The 21,288-nt window shown below is 42.4% G+C and overlaps 1 long non-coding RNA gene across 1 annotated transcript; it reads left to right on the top strand.

Annotated features, from left to right (window-relative positions):
- Positions 1-9,391: 9,391 nt before the first annotated feature.
- LOC131926596 (uncharacterized) lies at positions 9,392-19,910 on the top strand. The gene is made up of 3 exons (XR_009383519.1): positions 9,392-9,776; positions 11,063-11,278; positions 19,714-19,910. It is a non-coding gene; the product is annotated as an uncharacterized LOC131926596 (long non-coding RNA).
- The last annotated feature ends 1,378 nt before the right edge of the window (positions 19,911-21,288 follow it).

Here is a 21,288-nt window from a genome sequence, read left to right as displayed (position 1 = left end):
AACAAAAAGTCAAATAAGCACACACAAAAAATGGAGTCCACTTGTGTTGGGCAACTACCTGAGAGTTTGGGGCTAGTCCTGAGGTGTGGTTTTCCAGTGTCACTTCATTGGAGAAGAAAGATTTTCCATTTCTGATTGTAAACAGCTTCTTGCTTAGGGCTGGGACTTGGTGCCTGCTTCCCTTTCCAGTGCTGGGATTTTGTTGGTTTGAATCTGTGTAGGTCTTATGCATGCTGTCACAGCCTCTGTGAGTTCATACGTGTATCAATCGTATTGTATCTAGAAGATCTGTTTTCTTAGAGCCATTCACCACCTCTGCATATTTTACCTCTATTTACCTCCTCTTCCACATAGATTTCTGAGTCTTGAGGGGAGGCATGTGATACAGACATCCTATTCAGGCCTGAGTGCTCCAGAGTCTGCCACTCACTGCACATTGTCCAGTTGTGGGTCCTTGTGTTAGTCATCATCAACTGTAAGAAGCTTCTCTGATGAGGGCTGAGTGATGCGCTGATCTACAATTATAGTAATATGCCATTAAGAGTCATTTGCCAGAATAATAGTAATAAGTTTTCCCTCTAGGACCATGCCTATTTGTTCAGGTTCTTGGACACTTTAGCAGTGTCAGATATGGATTCCATTTCATGGAGTGGGCCTTAAATTCAATCGAAAAGTGGCTGGTTGTTCCCATAACATTTGTGCCACTATTACACAGGTGTATATTGCAGGCAGTCCTCTGCTCTAGGTCACAGGGTTTGTAGTTGTGTGATGTTGAAGATTCATTTTCTCCTCCAGTAGTGGTGAATGAACAATAGTCAGTTGGGCACAACTTCTAGCTAGGCACCAGCTCAATTTCTCCTTGTTTGATGATATGAGTAAGTTCTACCTCTATTTCTTAAGACAGGGTCTCTCACTAAACTTGAAGCATATCACTTTGGCTGACCAATGAGTTTCAGCCCCCATCTCTACTCCACATCACTGGAGTAGCAGGCATGCATTGCTGTGTCCAGATTTTACTTGGGTTCTGAGGATCCAAACTCAGGCCCTCATGACTGTGGCAGACACTCTACCAACCAAACCATCTCCCAAGTCTCTGCTGACAATTTTGTATTCCTGATAACTAGGAGACTTTCTATATATTAGCTTCTGTGTCTCAAATCAGGCTTCTCCTTGGTGTATGCATACTTCTAGTGTCAGACAACTTATCATCCATTCACATCCTGAGACAGTTGGTGGCAAAGCAGGTTCTTGTCACAATGCCAGGTGAGTAGGTGCATCTGATAGGAAGGATGCTCCTAGAAGGCACACTGAGACGACTAGCTAACTAAATATGGAAGTATATGTGCTGCGACACAAACGGCTCCTATTGTAACTGCATTCCCCACAGATGTTTCCTCTAACCAGATCCCAAAAATGTCTGTGGTCACTATAGTCAGTACTAGGCCACCCACAGAAATGATGTAACAGAAAGGTCTGATGATGGTTTTAAAAAAATATATTTTTTTAAATTAAGTATATGTAAATAATATATTTGAAAACCCTACTTCTCAAATAAAATCATCTTTTATTGTTCTTGCTGGAATTAAAACCTCAATTAACTAGAATTATCAGAGAAAGGCATTCTTTATTATTTTTTGCCTACCTAGAATCATTAACCCAAAACCTCTTTATTTTCATTCTATGTTGTTTCGACTCTTTTAAATCTTAAATGAGTAACTTTTCTCACTTAGCAAGGGAAAAAGCTTAAATGCAATGTAATTTATTAATGCTAAGGACTGTAACTCTGGAAGTCAATTCTCATGCTATCAGAGTTTGAGGAGATGGAAGGATTCCTAGGGAAAGCACCTGTCATTTACAACTCCATATGCCGAAAGTGGCACAAAACTACAGACTACACGAGTTCTACCTCTGTCCGACCAGAGTACTACCCTCTGTACTACACAAGTACTACCCTCTGTCCTACCAGAGTACTACCCTCTGTCCTACCAGAGTACTACCCTCTGTACTACACAAGTTCTACCTCCAGAGTACTACCCTCTGTACTACACAAGTACTACCCTCTGTATTACACAAGTACTACCCTCTGTACTACCAGAGTACTACCCTCTGTACTACACAAGCACTACCCTCTGTATGACCAGAGTACTACCCTCTGTACTACACAAGTACTACCCTCTGTACTACACAAGTACTACCTCTGTAGTTTCAGCAGCTGTGTGCACAGCTGGATCTAGAAACAGTTCTCATTTCATTCAGGTAAGGCTAGACATGGGCATCTAGAGAGCATCATTATGAATTTTAAATCTTGGAGTGTCTGATCTCTAGGTCTAAACTAAGCTTCCACAGAATAGTTAGTCCAGGGGAAACATTCTGACATCTCTTATTTATAGAAACTATGGCCAGCTAAATACACTCAGACAGTTTTCCTGGCTGGAAAATGAAGCTAGTAATATACCAGCATTCCGCAAGCTTCATGAAGGCAGTGTGCACATGGGGGATGATAATTGTGGTCAGTGCCCAATAATGTCGCTTTGAGTGGCCACTACGGCACTGGAAGTCAGCGTGCTTCTCCTTCACAGAAGACAAGACAGCACTCTGTCAAGAAGAGAAGTGATTTCAGGAGTAACAGACTTCAGCTATTGCCTTTGAGGGATGTATCGAATATTCTTTTGAATGCTTCCACTGAAAGGAAAATGTCTAGTCCTCTTTTCACGACGGTGACAAAATACTTGAGGAAATCCATTTATGTGAAGAAAGATCCATGCTTTCAGAACTTTCAGCCCATGGTCAGTTTTCTCTGCTGCTTTAGGGACTGTGGTTTAGCAAAATATGTTAAGGACAGACAATGTAGCAAAACTGCTCATTTTATGGTGGCCAAGAAGCAAAGAGAGAATGGTTCTGGGTCACAACAGATCCTTCAAGACTCTGGCCTCAAAGACCAGACTTTGGATCCTCAGCAGCCACGTAAAAGCCAAATAGTGGTAGCAGTACACCTGTAATCCAAGTTGGAGCAGCTGGGCTTTGTTAAAAAAAGAAACCATGAGCTCTGGGTTCAACAAGAGCCCTCCCTGCCTTCTGAGTACAGTGGAGAGCTATGAAGGGAGATCCTGAAGCCAGCCTCCACCTCCACATACTTGAGTGCACACCAGCACACAAGTGTGGCCCACCACACCATATACACATACAAAGTAAAGAAAACATATTTATCAGTCCTCTCAATTTGCATCTCCCTACCCAAGATTTAAGGTCCCATTCCCAGCTGGGGAGCTAGTGACAGTTAATGGCTTCTGGGGGAGGGAGAGTCAGTTTTATTTAATAGTGTGAACCTGGTAGGGCCACCATGCTGCAGTATATGGCCCCATATCAATGAGTTTATGGGCAGCACAAATTAGAACCAGTGGACAATAAATGAAAGAAAGAAAAAAAGGATATGAAGTTGGGGGTGGAGTTGGAAGGAGTTGGGAGCAGGGGTGGGGATCAATATGATCAAAACCCACCGAATGCATGTATGGAATTCTTTGCAAAATTAATAAAATGTTATTTTTTTAATTAATATGTGTGTGGTTACCTTGCACAGAAAAGCCCCAGGAGCAGAGGCAGCACATGGACAAATAACACAGATTAGGGCGGTGAGGTTTACAGTGGGCTAGAAAGATAACTCAACAGGTAAACATGCTTGTTGTTCTTGCCAGGGACTGGAGTGCAGTTCCTAGCACCAACATTGGGCAGCTCACAACTGCCTGTGACTCCAGCTTCAGAGGATTTGACACTCTCTTCTGGCCTCTGCAGGCACCTGCATGCATGTTCACAGACACATGTACACATAAATTAAAAAAATAAATCCAATGGTAGGTAGCCCTGTGAATGATGAACTGGGAGCCCATTCCCTCTGCTTTCCACACAGTCATTGGCTCCATGTCACGATGCAGCATCTGATGCGTGTATATAATGGTGCTTGAGAGTTTTGTCTTTGAGGGAGAGAAGGAAACAAAAACATGAACAAGAGAGTTTTCATTAAGAGGCAAACCATCAGACCAGACTGGACCAGTGTGTGTCTCTTCTTGGGTACAAATGAAGGATTACTCCAACAGTGTCTGGACAGCCAGCAGCTCTCCAGCAGCCTCCACCCTGATGGCATCCATGGCTTTCGGCCCCTCTGAGGAAGCTGCAGGTGGGAAGCTGCTGTACTCAAGGTAACATCCCACACATTTACACCGTCCAGATGGGCTAACAGCCTCTGCCTCTCTTTCTTTTTTTTTTCTTCCTCGTTCCTTTTCTCTTCTTCCTAAATTGAGTTTATAGAATTTCTCTCCCATGCTCCCTGCCTTTTTGGCTGCAGAACCCTGACTGCAGTCCAACTGAACCCCCTCCTGCTATAATAGCAAGGAAGTGTCTATTTTATTCTGCTGTGTCTCAGCATCATGCACAGCTGGTCAATCTATTCTGTGTTAGAAACTTTCATGAACTTGAAAACTATCCCTAAATTTCCTCTCAGTCGTCACTTCTGCCCCTGAAATAATCCTCCCTGTTCTCAGCCACACATTGCTTAGTGACAAACTCTTTTATCATAGCTGTTCATCCTGTGTCAACACCCTGATTCCTCCTGTTCCCCCTCACTTGATGATGATGCTGACCAGTGAGAAACAGAGTAAACAAAGGGACCTGTATCTGGGGCATGGCCTTTAGACAGACCAAAATTTGAATTTTTGCTTGGTGCCGACCCTTTTGAGGAGTCATACCATGTATGGAACTCTTCAGCTTCTTGATATACAAGGAGATAAATCAAAGGGGCATTGTGAGAGCTACATGACCTAAAACACACACACACACACACACACACACACACACACACACACACACACACTGTTTTTCGGGCACTACAAAGGCTTTTGTGAATGTTTCTGATGGTGTGGCAAACAGCACAGAGCCCTTCCCACACTTCTGTGAATCCCTTTACTGTTCCAGTCATTCCTTTCTTTATCTACAACTTTACTTTCACTGACCTTCCCATGAATCTCTTCCTCATAAGATTCTTGGAGGACTGTTAATGGAGAAGTACTTGAAAGTTTGGATGACCTTGGTCAGCACAGACAAATAATGCAAGAATATGAAACCCCAGATAGCTCCAGGTAGCCTTGTGACAACTCAGTGTTCACCTGAAGGTTCCTTTGTAAGGACGAGGCTACAGCTGTCCACTATGGAACTCTGGAACTTCACTAACTTTGGCCTTTTCCATGCCCTTATGGCCCCATTCCTTTGCTGGTTTCTTCTGGGAATCCTTGTCTAATCTATCAGGTGTGTACAGATCTTCGTTTCAGAATCTGCTTCAGGGCAAGTGGTAAGGCAATTACCAATATAATTACCATTCTCACTTCCTAGTAGTGCAGGCTGTTCAAATGCCTCCATTTAAGAGAGATAATAGTGATATTTGCTCAGGTGGACAAATGCTCTGAAAACATTCCCAGTAGGGCAATTTCCTTAGCTCATGACACTGTAGACAAACTGTAGAGTGTAGTGAATTATTTAGTGAGTTACAAGAAGTAACGGAGGTTTAAGCAGGTACTGTGCCTCTAATAAATCTCTTAACCACTGTTTGAGTCTGCTCTGCACCATGAAAACATGGTTTTGGTACGAAGAATGCCTTCTCCTCCCTTGCAGGAGATCTACAGTTAGGACAAGGTCTTGAGAAGTTGGAACAGGGCTCTTGTCTGAGGCACTCTCGAAAAGGAGGGGTAAAAAAATCCAACACCATGAGACAAATACAACCATAGAATGAAGTTGGAGTGGGAAGAAAAGACACTTAGGTCTTAGAGGCTTATTAGAGACATCAACTGTAAAGAATGTCCAAGAAGTGTTGAGGTGCTAGTTAACCAATCAGTCCTCTGCATCAGGTATGCATGGTGTTTCACAGCCAGTTAAGGGTCCACTCTCAGAGATTTGAGAGCAGAAGACCAGCAAGGGGCCATTAAAGAACTTATGATAAGCTAATTGTGCCTATCCTGTTCTATTTTCATCTTTCTTTCTGCTTTCTACACTGCACTCCACTCTGGATTGGTCAGGTATTAGTCACAAATCCACCATCAGTAACATTGGCAAAGATATCAAATGGCCATTCTGAATTGATGTGCTTAATGCTCCTCTCTGCCCTGAGGGTTAGAACCTTGTGTCCTATATCACTAAGCTCTGAAAGAGCCTTCTCTTAAGAGGCTGTAGTTTGGTTGGTTTAGACAGCCAGAAGTGCAATTCCACATACACAAGTCAGTAATCACATTTTCCTCTCTGCCTATGAGCCTCTCCTTTTTCATGAGCGAACAGCCATACTTTTCCACTTCTGAAATCAAACTGATCATCCCTTCCTGTTCCTCTCCCATTTTACCAATTCTCATTCCAATCAGATGGAGGCTGGGACCTTCTTAATCAAAATTAGATGCTTTGAGGCTAGAGAGATGGCTCTACGGTTAAGAGCACTCAGTGGCTGCTCTTCCAGAGGGCCAGGTTCCATTCCCAGCACCCACATGCCAGCTTGCAACTGTCTATAAGTCATTTCAGGGGATCCAAGTCCCTCTTCTGACCTCCACTGGCACTAGGTACACAAGAGGAACACAGATACACATCCAGGCAAAACACTCATACACACAAAGCAAGACTTCACACTGCTCTGTGCTGTGTGCACCTCATCTAGTCTTAATTGGGTTTTTAGCTTTTACTTCATTTTCCAAAGGATGAGGAAACACTTTATTTTCCTACCCCTCTTGCTCTTTCCAAGGCCACAAATATGATAACTATGTTGGCAGTACAAAGAGCACACACATTTTCTGCAGGGCCGCTTTCCTGTTGTTATGAGTTCTACTAAAGACTGTTACCTATGGCATTACTGTCCAGATGCTATGCTACTTTTTTGTTTGCTGTTTGTTTGAAACATCACATCTTCTCAATACTTCAAGATACAGAATGGTAGTAGAAGGGATTTCATATTTTCTTCTTCAGCATCTAGTTCTCTTGCTACAGCCTACTTTCAAACAAATTTCTTCTGTCTGAAGCCATCTGAAGATTATCCCACAGAGCTGGAGACTTTGTCTTGGATAACTGCAGACAATGAGTCCTGAAGGTTATTAGCAAATGCAAAGACTAAGTCACATCTGATGACTTTATCTTATTTGACTTCTCAGCAGCTTTTGACATGGTTATCAATACATTTTGTCTGTAACATTGACTGGTTTCTCTTTCCTATGAACCCCAAGAGTCAGTCCATAACACCACCTCTAAGAGAGGACCTCAGAGATCTTATCTAGTCTCATGATTTTAAATACGATTCATATATTTATGATACAAAAATTTGATCTCCAACATGGGTTCTTTCCTTATCTCTGGACTCAGATAGTCAAATGCATACCTGATAGGTCCACGTAGATATCCCAGTCTTAACCTGTCCAAAATCATGATCTTTACATACACTCCCTATTGTAAAATGCTTACTGGAGGGTTTAGGGGAGGGTTGTTGTTGTTGTTGTTGTTTTTCATCTACTATTAACTTCCCATTTTCTGAATTATTCAAATCAATACCTTTGTGGAATCTATACATGTACTCCTAACCACTAACATCAATTTCTATTCTTCTGTGGCCATACCTTGCAGATCTTTTCTGATCAAGTCCTGTTGTTTCTTCCTGGGTGGGGTAGGGGGTCTATTCAGAACTTCATTGTTTATTACCTGACAACCATCACCTTGATTCAATCTTGTGTGGATAATTTAAGTAGCTTTCTAGTGAATCTTCCTCCATCAACACTAACATTGTTTTTAGCCATTTGCAGAAAACATTATCTAGCATAATACTATTAAATAATGAATCTGATCATTTCAGTTTTCTGCATGAAAACTTCCAACATTTTTCCAAGGAACTCAAAGCAAAATCAGCATGCAGTCTATGACTTCCAAGGTCCTACACTATCTAATCTTCATTATCTATCAATCTTCCCTTTGTGGACTCTACTCTAGAATTTTACCTTCTGCTTCTCCCTACAAAAATGCCAGGAACATCCTACTCTGGCCTTTGCACTTGCTATTCCCTCTTCAATGACTGCTGATCTACCAGAGTCTTGCCTAAAGAATTATACTTTCTTCAGACCTTTAATCAAAATCACGTTCTCAGTGAAGCCTCCTTTGGTTCCTCTAAGCCTAAAACTTCCTTTCTTCCCTCTTTCCCTTCTCACTGCCCAGTTCACTCCCTTTCATTGTATGTTCTATTTCCTGTCCATACCTCTTACTAGGACAGAAGATAAAAGATGGTGTAGTTGTTTTCTATTCCATCCGTTACTGAGTCTCTGGTTTCCAGTGCCTGAAGCATACTCAATAAATATTTGTTGAATCGGTAATGCTCATTGAACATCGAGATGATGTAATCCAACCATCTCATTTACCCCAAACAAAGGAGGTCTGCAGAGTAAGAGTAGCTATGAAAGTAGACACAAGAGTGATGCAGCAATGCCACACTGAGATGTTCCACTGTAACTTCCAAATCTTAATGTTGCCACAATAAGCACCAGTCATTGGATGCACATGGTTGGGAAGAAAAAGACTTTGCCAAAATCATCAGACATATTGGACAGTAAATTTATTTGGAACAAAAATACCTGCTGAGGCTTTATCAAGGCACTTAATAAATTTCCTATTGGGTGTTGATCACTTTGTTAAGGCCTATGTCCCAGGTCCCTGTGTTCAGCAGTGTATGAGCAGGAATATTCCTGCCTTTGAAAATCATGTGTTTTGTTTTAAACTTGATGACCTGGTAGGTCCATGGTTTGGAGATTCAAAGCTTTTCACCTGTTTTTGCAATCCTTTGTTTTCCTTATTTTTACACTTCTTTGCCAAGTCTCATTTTCTGCCCTCTTTTTGTTGTTGTTGTTGTATTATTGTTGTTAATATTATTTTTTAATTTGCAGGTACATAGCAGGAAAGCTACACAGCTCACCTGAGAGCCACAGAAAACCAGTCAAGGAGTGAAGAAGTGCCTACAGCTTCATTACTCAGCAGGGACCAATTGCACCACTCCAGAACTGCGGCAAACCTTCCGTCTTTTTGTTGGTTTGTTTGTTTGCTTGTTTACGTGCTGCTGGACCATTTTTCTGCCTCTCTGATTCCATCATACCTAAGACCAGAGGGAAACTCCCTTCCCAGGTCGTATCACCTACAGGCACGGAGATATCTACACGCGCTTGTATGTGTGCGCTCCTCATTTTGGGATTGGGGATATTACTATTAGGGTGTAGAAGATTTGCTTCATACAGGGAGTTATGGAGCATCTTCAGGGGATCTGAGACCTAGAAAACAGCAGTCCTATTCAAGGAAGACCATGTTACCAGGGAGCCCAGTTATCAATCAACGTACCACAAAAATTAAACCGTCTCTTAGAACAGCAGTTGAAGCACTTTGGGCAATGAATTCTTAGGGGGTGGCAAAACACATGAAATCTAGTCATCACATTTTACAGCGGATCTGCTGCTTGATAAACCACAACTGGAGAGCAGCCTGTTAGCAAGAAGGCCATTTCTAAGAAGAAAATGAGTTTGTAAAAGATCCGTTTGAATTATTAACTGCAGAGAAGTGGCTGGAGAAGACAGCCGTTGCTGGTAACACTGGCTTTTCTCCTCACGTGTATGATTAGAACAAAGGGAGGCACGAGAGAGCAAGGCAAAGACGGAAAAGCAAATTTCCCTCTGACATAAGGAGGCACATTTTCACGCAGTGCCTCGTCGATACATGGAGAGGCCACCTACCAGGTACAGAAAAACACAGCGGCCATTGTGAGTGCAAACAGATGCCGAAGCCAGGGAAAACAACACTCATTTTTACCAAATATCATCTTTTCTGCTTACAAAAGCATTTCTTGAATACCAACTGGACTTATCTAGCCTTCCCTCTGCATCCTGTGGATTTCCACTCCCCACTCCCAGATACCCCAAACCAAATTCAATTTAAAATGCAAGCCATGCTGGAGGTCACAAGGAAATGACCAAGATGACCACTGATGCCTTCCCATTCTGAAGCTGTAAGCAGAGGAAGAATCGATGCAAAAGGAAAAACAATGCCAGTGTTTTCCAGTTCAATATTCTCAGCACATTAATGATGTGATTTGAAATCCTTCAGCTGAAATGAAGCGTGTAAACATGTTAAGCAGGTCACAGTGGTCAATTCTCTCCTCTGATTTTACAAGCATGCATTCTCCATGTTGTAAGGAGAGGAATAGATTTTACCCTATTTTATTTCTAGAAAATAATCTGAGTGATGGAAGTCAACCCAGTGGAGGAAAGCAGTCACATGCTCACTGCTACTGAAGATTCCTGACACCATTTCAACTTCTCCGCCATAGAAAGCAGCTCTCAGGGAACCCCCTGTCTTCTTCAAACCTTTTGGGAAGAAAACTTGGAAGTCTCTCTAGAGGATGTAGGGTGTGATGCTTCAGGATATGTGGCTCTCGGCAATGTCATAAGCACTGACTATGAGGAATGTCAAGGTTTCCTTCTGTATCGATAGCAGTGCGTTCCTTTCTTGAATAAGACAATTGAATACAAGATCAGTCGAATTATATGTAGAGCCACATGGACTAAAGTACTCTTCTAATTTAAAAGAGAAAGCCGCAGTGAGAGAAGAGTTTCTGTCTCTCGTGGTGCAGCTCTTATCAGGGCAGAGATGGGCTTGGGGCAGCAGAGCAGGAGGGAGGAGCTGGTCTTTAGATATTGGGGAGGTGTTGGGAGATTGACTTTTCGCCAAGTTCTGGGCTGGCAAAGCTGTAGGACTGAGAGAAGCAGCTTTACTTGAATTACCTCTGTTGTATATTGCCTTGGCTGGGGTGCTTTAATGGAAGTTCTCCCGTAGCAAGGCCGACATTAACTTAGGAAGCATGTGTGTTTTATGAAGTTACATTTATGACCTAGAGAAAAGAAGGTCATTTCATGTGTGCTGATTTTCTGTGTGTGGAGCGTTTTTTCTAGCCACCACTTAAAAATTGACTAACTAGTCCCCACAGGCCCAGTAAAATAGCTATCCTTTTCATCATTCACTTTAGGTAGAAGTCACTACCCAGAGATGACATGTGGCCTGTTCCACAGTGCCTTCAGTTTTCACTGCACAGGTGTTTGTCCCCAACACCTACCGAACAGAAGGTCAAGGAAAACATCTGGGCAGATAAACATCTCCTTCCTTCAAAATGTCTGCAGACCACAAGGTGACATGGCCTGCAGCCTAAAGTGTGTGACAAGCTACCCATCAGCATTCCTGAAAGGTATGAAGCAATTCCCAGTCCCTACAGGTAGACTAGAGGGTTAGGAGTCAGGGAAACAGGAGCAGAGAAAAATTTAGCCCTCATAATGAGGATAATTAGGACCGAGCCTTTAGTAATTACCACTTAGAGCTTGGAAAAGGTAGTTCTCTATGGGGTGAGAATGAATTCTTATATAATGCTAGGGTTTTGCCGACTACAGTGGAGTATAGACTCAGGGAGGTTACAATTGTTTGTGAAGAAACCTTGAGGACACTTTTAAAAACTAGATGCTTATCTGCCCTCTGACCCAACAGTTCTACTCTCAGATATGTTCCTAAGAGCAGTGAAAATAGATGTCTAGAAAAAGACTTTGAGAAAATGGCCCTGGTATTAAAATGTAGGATGATTGGGCATCATCAACAGGCAATGGATGGAGAGTCTGTTACAAACCGCCTTAAAAGAAACCCCAGTGCAGAGGATAGCAAACACCATGCTTGTGCTGGGTGAACGCAGACACGCAACTGGCTGTACAGTGTAGGGTTCCGATTATACAAAGCTCCAGAGCAGCAGTTCTCAACCTGTGGGTCACGACCCCTAAGCCCATTGGAAAACACAAATATTTATACTGTAATTCTTAACAGTAGCAAAAAAAAAAAAAAAAGTAGCAATGAAAATAATTTTGTGGTTGGGGGTCACCACAACATGAGGGATTGTATTAAAGTGTCACAGCATACAGAAGGTTGAGAACCACTGCTCTAGACAAAAGGATCTCTTTGGGGAATCAAAGCAGTATACTTTTGTCTCTGGGACAAGCAGCACAGGATTTACCACAAGGCAATATGAGGGCATTTCCTGGGGCTGGCAGTGTTCTACATCTTGACAGAAGTTTAGCTAACATAGAGATACGTATTTGTCAAAACCTGCTTTATGATAATGAGATGTGTATGTTCCACTACAAACAAACTTTCCCCCAAGATGGCAGGAGACATCTGAACAACCACTGAGCTCTAGTGCAGGCACATGTATATATATAATGCTCTGATCTCTGCTGCCTATATAAAATATGTCAAAAACCAAAATGGACTGATAGATAAATTGATATATAAGGAAAGGATATTTAAATACCAACTATAAATCTAACTGTGAATATTTGCTGTGTTACTGTTTATATTGTTCTATGTATTACAAATTTGTCCCAATAAAATATTAGGAAAGTACAACATAAGAATGTATTAAAAGGCATATTGTAAAGGGGAATTAAATATTTGAATTATCTAGAAGTTAAAAGTACTTTGTAAATTAGAGATAGTTTCAGTGGTAGAGAGCCCAGCATACATAAGGCTCAGTCTCCAGCAGCACAGAAATAAATAAACATTTTAAAAATACTTTGTGATCCAAAAAGCTTTGCTTTTTGAAATCACTTCCATTATTGAAACCTGGGAAGAAATGAGCAGGGGATCAGCAACATTGAGAAGTATGGCCAAAGAGGGTCCTCTCTACAGCATTAAGTGTGCTTTATCTGTAGCTTATCAAAAACTAGAAAATAAATTCATCTGAGTTTTTAATTTTACCAAAAAAAACTGCAAAGAATAAACCTATAACTCTTGAATACGAGCCCATTCTTAGCAATGTTTTAAAGAAATACTTCTATTATTTTTAACTACATATTTTAATTATATTTTTAGTATATGATCGTGTGTCTGTATGTGTCCATGTGCCTGTCTGTCTATATGCGGCCAGAGTTAGGAGTTGGGAACCACCTAAGATGGTTATTGAGAACTGAACTGAGTGTTCTGCAAGAGCAACACACACTGAGCCCATCTCGAAGCCTGGACTCTGGGGATTTTTTAAACATCTATAGCTTGCCTTGTAGAAAAGTTGAGAATGCTCCCTAAGTGCACAGAGAGGAAAAGGTGAGCATGTGATCCCACCACCAACAGCAAACACCACTGACCACTTGAGAAATGCATCCCAATCACTTCTCTCTCCACATTCCTTCAGCACTGGATGCTAAATACAATATTTCAGTACAGGATAAACATGTTCACATAAATCCAAGTTTAGGAAAATTAATTCTGAGGTTGACATTGTGTTATTTTGTTAAATTTACTGTGAAATTGTGGGCATCTAGATTGTTTTGTTTTATTTGCTATCAAAAATAATGTTGAAGGGTGACATCTTTAGACAAATATTTCATAGTGCTATTACTTAGAACAAAGATGTTCTGTAAGGAGTGGGGCATGACAGCGCATGCCTTTAACCCAGGCATCAGAAGAGGCAGAAGCAAGCTGATGTCTGAGTTTGAGGCCAATCTGGTTTAACTTAAGGAGATACAATGGAGGACAGCTACATAGTGAGGCCTTGTCTTAAAAAATAAATTTAAAAAACCCGCTGGAACTTTACATTTAATGTACTATCTTAGTTGGCATCTGGATTATAAGAGTTCCTGTGGAGTCATGACCAAATGTCCCTATTGCTACCAATAAATCAATGATATCAGTTAATGGTAGGCTGACTAGTCAGCATCCGGAGGTTCATAGCAAGAGCCCTGCTGCTCTTGAGTTCACATCGACAGTCTAGTGCACTGACAGGGATGTCAGAAATGGTTCACATGCTTTGAAAGTGTCCCTTTCAGTGGGGCGGTGGTGGTGCACTCTTTTAATCCCAGCACTCAGGAGGCAGAAGCAGGTGAATCTCTGTGAGTTCAAGGCTAGCCTGGACTATAGAGTGAGTTCCAGGGCAGCTAGGACTACAGAGAGAAACTCTGTCCTGAAAACCAAAAAGAAGAAAAAAGTGTCCCTTTCTTCCGAAGTAAAACAGATATGAAATCCCATCTTAGGTAAGGCAAGAGCCTAACCTGAAAACTCTGAGGAGCTGAAAGCGAGAGAGGGGCTTGACTGGGTGAGGGGCTGTGAGGGAAGCCGCCTCAGAGATGCTGCTGGCCCCTGAGTACCTTCACCAAGAGCAGCTTCTGCATGACAGAAAGACGGACCTCTTGGACAGCAGTGGACATGAGAAAATAAGGTATTTCTGTGCGACTATAGAGAAAGGTGCGTGCTTGGAGAGCTGCTAGGAAGCGGAGATGTATTGTAAAAGAGTTTAGTTAAACTCAAAGTATCTGGGAGGCAAATGGACCTTGCAAGGTGAAAAAAAGATATGTTTCTCTCATTCTCTGCCTTGGTGAACGGTGAACAACGCACTGGTCAGGTGGTGTTCTGGGATGGCAGACAGCAGCCAGGAAGAGGTGATGGGTAAATATTGAGGAATTTTGCAAACCGGTTTGGTCACTTGAGATTAGCCTGGATAGGAGTGCTGACAGCAGGGACTCTGCAGCTGATACATTCACGGCTCCTTTCTCCCCCCCCCCCCGTCCCCCCCCCGCCGGGGGGGGGGGGTCTGGTTTAGCAGCTCACCATACCTCAAACCCCCAAATGCCTCCCATTCCCCTCCCAATTCTTGACCTATTGTTGCCAGTGATCTGTTTTTTTTTTAAATCATCCGGTTCAAAAGAGAGTGCGTCGTGTTCTCTCTTGGGTGTGATCTTATTCTTATGTTCTGTATTTTTGTTCATAACGTCTCAGTTTTGCAAACACAAGCATTCGAAGCTCAGAACCACAGTTGACACTTTCCTCACTAATAAACAAGTAGAAAAGGGTGGTAGAGATTGTTCAAGTGGCATTAATTTCTCAACACACTGTGTCAGCCTTGTGGCAAGCCTTATGCATACACTCGTAAAACAGCAACTGACAGAAAGTATTGTTTCAGTTCTTTACAGGGAAACCTTGAATCCACGGAGGGTATGTCACCAAATTGTCACAGCTGAGACATTTCCCAGCTATGACTTGAACCCGGGACACTTCATACAAACTCCACACTTAAACAATGTAACATATTCCTATCCAATAAGTTGCCAAAACCTGCCCCTGAAGGCTGTCTTCATGGTTTCTATGGAGATTATTTATATGTAATGAAGTGTACACATCTTAAATGTACCCTTACTGAGTGTTGACAAACAGACTCCCTGGGTAACTCCCACAACTGTCAAGATAAAGAGCACTTCCAAGTGTTCCCTCCTTGTTCAGTCAATGCTCCCTCACTGCAGTCAGGACAGTGCCACTAGAACAAAACATCAACTTGTGTGACAAAGACACCCTCTCCTCACAGTTCTTGAGGCTGAGAAGTCCATGATCCAGGTGCCAGCAGACACAGTGTGGGGGGTGGGGCTCCTTTCCTGACCCACATGTTCACCTTCCTCACCTGTCCTCACAGTGGGAGGAGCAAGATGAGTTTCTGAAGCTTCAGAGTTGGGATAAAGGGCTTTAATGTCAAGGAGGAGAGCTTTGCCCTCTTGATGTAGTCATCCTCCAGAGGCTGGCCTCCATCTAATGTTGTCACAGGGAGATTGGATGACAGCGTATTAGTGAGGGACACCAGCTGAACGTGCATACCACTGCACAAAACCTGGCTTGCCTCATTCCTGATAAGTTTCTGTCAACTCTAGAAGTTGGTATAAAAGAAAGCATATAGAAGACTCCCTTGTGGAAAGTCTTTTTATCCCTGTGCTTTGAGAATAGTCCAGTTATGTGTGTGTGACCATGGTGTGTACAGTTCCAATGCTGAGTTAGATTCCACTGTACAGGTAACCTAATGTGTGTCCACTTTCTATAGACAGGCATCCCAATGGTCAGCTGCTGTGGCAAGGATGCTGTTGACATGTACAAGTGGCGTTCTTAACAGACGTTCTCATTTCTTTTGAATACGATCTAAAAGTGTCGGTAGCAAAGATATGGGTGAGGCACATGCTTACCAGATTCAATCCCAACATGACTTTGTCATTTCATTTTCCCATTCATAGTGTGTTATAATTCTACCATTCTAGCAAGTGTATACTAATAACTCATTGGTTTTAATTTGTATTTTTGATATATGTAAATCTAGACATTGGAAAAAACACAGGAGTGTACCTCAGTCAATTTATGATTATGACAAGACTCAAAAAATTAGCTATTTAAAAACAAAAACCAACCAACCAAACAGACAAACAGAAATCAGGTATGGTGATGCACACCTTTAATCCCAGCACTCAGGAGCCAGAGGCAGGTAGAGCTCTGTGACTGAGGTCAGCCTGGCCTATCCAGTAAGTGTTATATTGTAAGGTCCTGTCTCAACAGACAACACAGAAGAGGAAGAAAAATCAGAGTCTGCAGAGGCGCCTTAGTGAGTAAAGACACATGGCATACAAGTATGAGGACCTGAGTTCAGATCTCTAGAGCTCACATAAAAGGAGGACACAGCTGTATTCCTAGTGCACCAATCAGGAGACAGGAAGCAGAGACAGGAGGAACTCGAGAAGCTCACAGGCCAGTCTAGTGTGTGCATCAGAAAACAAGCTTGCCTCCAGCAAGATGAGGGCAGAACCAACACTGAGATTGTCCTCTGGCCCCCGCGCGCGTGCGCGCACGCGAGCGCGCGCGCGCACACACACACACACACACACACACACACACACACACACACACACGCACATACACACACATGCACATATACACACCACACACACCACACACATACACACACCACATACACACACACCACACACCACACATACACACACCACACACACCACACACACACATACATATACCACACACACACCACACACACACACATACACACACCACACACACCACACACACACATACATATACCACACACACACACACACATACACACACCACACACACACACACACATACACACACCACACACACACACACATACACACACCACATACACACATGCACATACACACACATGCACATATACACACCACACACACACCACACACACACACACACACACACAAAGATTACATTTTTTAAAGAAAAAATAGCAAAAGATACAATAGATTCCATAGAACATGAAAGTTTGAAACAATGAATAAACACACACACACACACACACACACACACACACGCATACAGGTTATATGAAAAAATCTTAGAATTCAACAATAAAATTCAGTGGGAAAGCCTGAACAAAAGACTTGACCAGGCCCTTCACAAACAAATGGACACAATGCCTACAGTGGCCACAAGACATGGCAAGTGTGTGGCCCTTGCTCGGTCCCCTCTGGAGGAGCAATCATCTTTATTTTTGTTGCTGTTTGTACAAACACAGTTCCCTATCCAAACTGTGCACAACTTGGAAGCAGAACAAATGTTGGAAGTGTCTTTGCACATCCCACTTGGTAACTTAAGACATTCACAAGTATTTTCAAATGATTGACCTAATGAGTTAGAAATGTCTATCATAAGACCTTAAGAAGGCCATTAATATCATAAACAAATTAAAAGGTAATGAGAGCAGTGCCTACAGATGATGAGGAAAATAAATAACAAGAAATATAAGCCTTAAAAGGGGGAAGAGAAGTTCTCAAGGGTGGGTGAAATTACTGTCAAGATATGATATAAAATACAAAAGGAACCAGGGTTTGTAGAATAAAATGGCAGACATAATGTGAAAGAAAGCTTTCCAAAAATAAGACATACACTCTTTTCATGGGCAACCTGTCTCTGTGTGGGTAATTTTGCATCTCTGAAAGCCCAGGGGGAAGCTACCAGAGCAAAACAGGAAGCTGTGTGTGTGCTCCAGGGCGGAAGTCACCACAGCGAGCTTCTCTGTGCACCCTGATGTGCATCCTTCTTGCCAGGAAGCTCGGATTCCTTGTCAGAAATGACACCCAGAAAGTGTAGATGGCATCATTACTGCCTCGCCGCGTGTCTCAGTTCCCATGATGTCATCTTGGAATTCCCAGCACACAATGATTTGAGCTCTCACAGGGCATGTAACCCCCAAAAGAAAATCACTCTGAAAGGCTCCTGTGAAACTTCATCGCCCTCATGTTCATAAGATGTTCTGCTATATTTGTGGTAACTATAAGGAAATTTCTAGAACTAGAGGCTTACTCCAAGCATCTTCACAATTACTTTAAAATAGTTATGCCTACTTTGTTTCCAGACGATGAGCTCAAGCAGTTCTGCTCCCTCTGGAAGACCCAAACATGTCCCAGGCATCTTGTTTCTATCCCAAGCTACAAAACTAATTTGTGGAAGTTGTTTGATTCTTGAGTCAAATCAAAGTGTGATGATATATTGTGTACCTAATAAAATTTGCCTGAAGATCAGAGAACAGAACAAGCCACTAGATTAAACATAGATGCCAGACAGTGGTGGCACACACCTTTAATCCCAGCACTTGAGACTTCATGCCTTTCTTCCCAGTAGTTGGGAAGCACAAACACCTTTAATCCCAGCACTAAGAAGAAAGTAATATGGCTGGGCAGAGAAAGGTATATAAGGTGCGAGAAGACAGGAAGTAGAAGTTTTTCTGCTGGAGAGCTTCAGAGACATTCAGTCAGAGGATTCGTGGAGTTGGCGAGGTGAGACGTGGCAGTAGCTTGTTCCTTTGTCTCTCTGATCTTTCAGCATTTACCTCAATATCTGGCTCTGGGTTTTTTGTTATAAAACCATATAGATTAAGAGCAACATCTGGCGTTCAACTTTTGGGGCACGAATTCAGGAAATAGCTGCTCGCCTGTGGCTCAGGCCAGAGCTACATGCAGCCAGAGTCCCTCTGCTGCTAACTAAGTTTTTGTGCAGCCTCTCTGCGGCAAACTCCATAGTCTTTGGGGCTCCAAAAACCGCAGGAATTAGCCACTGCCACGTCTCACCTCTATTACTCCTCAACCTGAAAAGGTTTTCTTTTTCTTTTTTAAACTTCTTTTAAGGGGTGGGGACATTGAGACAGGGTCTTTCTACACAGCCCTGACTATCCTGGAACTCAATCTGTAGATCAAGCTGGCCTTGAACTCACAGAGATCCACCTGCCTCTGCCTCCCAAGTGCTGGGATTAATGGTATGCACAATCAAACCTGGCTAAAAACAGGTGTTCCAGGCTGGCCTTGAATGCCTGATCCTCCTGCTTCTGCCCTTCCGCAAACCCTACCACCCTGCACCACCACAGTAGAAACTTTTTAATTAAAAATTTTTCATATGTTATATTTTAATGGTGTTTCCCCCTCCCTCAATTATTTCCAGATCCTCCCCATCCAACCCAACTTTGCATTCTTTCTCTTTCTCTCTCTTTAAAACAGACAAAAACAAAAGAAACACATACATACAAAAAACACATACATACAAAAAACACATACATACAAAAAAAAACCCCACATTAATAGAAGTTAAAATAAACCAAGACTGATGAGACAAAAAATGTCCAAGCAAAGCAAAATGATACAAAAAAAATCTAGAAAAATACCATTGAGTTCATTCTGTGTTAGCCATCTACAGTTGGGTCTTCTTTCTTGATAAAGACAGAGAAATCATGGCTTTGAACCATGGAAATGTTGACCAATAGAAGCAATTTTCCTGATTGTGTCTTTCTGGGATCCTCAGGAGGAAAGAACACAATCTTTCCAAATACATCACATGTGGGGACCAAGGAGGTAAACAGAAGTGATGGTGGACCCATTCCAGCTTGGATTCCTGCAGATTTGGAGAGCAGAAGCATAAAGGCAAGTTAGAAAACAGAAGGAAGAGATAAAGGACTTAGAAGGTCCTTAAAAATGAAAGTTTCATGCAGGAAATCTATATAGTGGAAGAAGTGAAACTGTTCCCACTGTCCTCTGACTTCCACAAGTGTGCATGCACTCTGGGATGTACACAGATATATAGATCATTAAATATGGAAAAATATAATGGCATTATAGAGACTATGCTACACTCACAGATAAAATGTGTGTGTGTGTGTGTGTGTGTGTGTTTGTGTGTGTGTGTGTGTGTGTTCATGGGGCTATAAATGGCTACAGGTCAGAGAAAGACAACCAGAGGTAACAGCTACAGTGCCAGGGAAGCCTTCAAGTCTGATTTGTTACTGTGCAGCTTCTTTGTAAAGGGGTGAAGCCAGTTAGCTTATAAATAGGTGTAATTCATATACACACCAAAATAGAAATAGCAAAGTACACCGAGTCATAATGGCATATGCCTTTAATCACAGCACTTGGGAGACAGAAGCAAGTGGATCTATGAGTTCAAAGCCAACCTGGCCTGTGTAGTGAGACCCTAGAGAAAGAAAAAAAGAATAAAAGGGGGTGAAAATGAAGGAAGGAAGGAAGGAAGGAAGGGAGGGAGGGAGGAAGGAAGGAAGGAAGGAAGGAAGGAAGGAAGGAAGGAAGGAAGGCAAGCTATTATTTAAAAAATACTCCTTCGGTTTATACACACCTGTGTTCTCCTTCTTACATTTGGACATGTCCAAATCACAGCCCACCAAAGACTGTTCCATTTCAAAGCTGTGGAGAGCCCTGGCCCACCAGGCTGCGAGCCTGCAGCCTGCTGCTGTGTTTTGTTTTACACCTCTGCTCAGACCCACTTTCTAACTATCCATTTCTAATTCAGATTTTTCTGGGTGCTTTAAAGCTTCTTCCTATCCATTCTTTAAGATGCTTACTTTAGCATCTTACACATTCCTCTCAGGCTTTTATTTGTGCATAATTCTTTGACACTCCAGGCGGCAAGCTCTGAAACAGTTGTCGGCCTTTCTGTGGCCCCCAAACCATCCCGAGGAGTATGAACGATACAGGCAACACGGGAGCATCTTGAAGGCTGCGGTGCCCTGGGGGGGACGTGTGCTGTTCATTTAATGAATTAGCACCTCAGAAGAATGGTTTGTAAGGAAGGTGTTCCTGGTGGCGTGGAACACAAAAATAGGACGCCGATTCCGTCTGTTTCAGCACTATTTGGTGCAGTCAGCACTCTCTAGACTCCGGTTTAAAACTGATACCCAGAAGATGTGTTTACCAGTGTTTACAGTATCTAAAGATGCTGTTTAGATTAGGTGACAGCAGAAACCACGATGCTGCAGGAACTTCCAAGGAGAACGTGGTGCCTTTCGTCTTGAAAAATTAAGATGGCTCTCTGGCTCTCTGGTCCCTTTGCTAGAATGCCCAGGGATTTCAATTCCAGTACCAAATC

This window comes from Peromyscus eremicus, chromosome 16_21 (assembly GCF_949786415.1).
Source record: "Peromyscus eremicus chromosome 16_21, PerEre_H2_v1, whole genome shotgun sequence".
NCBI lineage: Eukaryota > Metazoa > Chordata > Mammalia > Rodentia > Cricetidae > Peromyscus > Peromyscus eremicus.
This window is presented reverse-complemented; position numbering and strand designations above follow the sequence as displayed.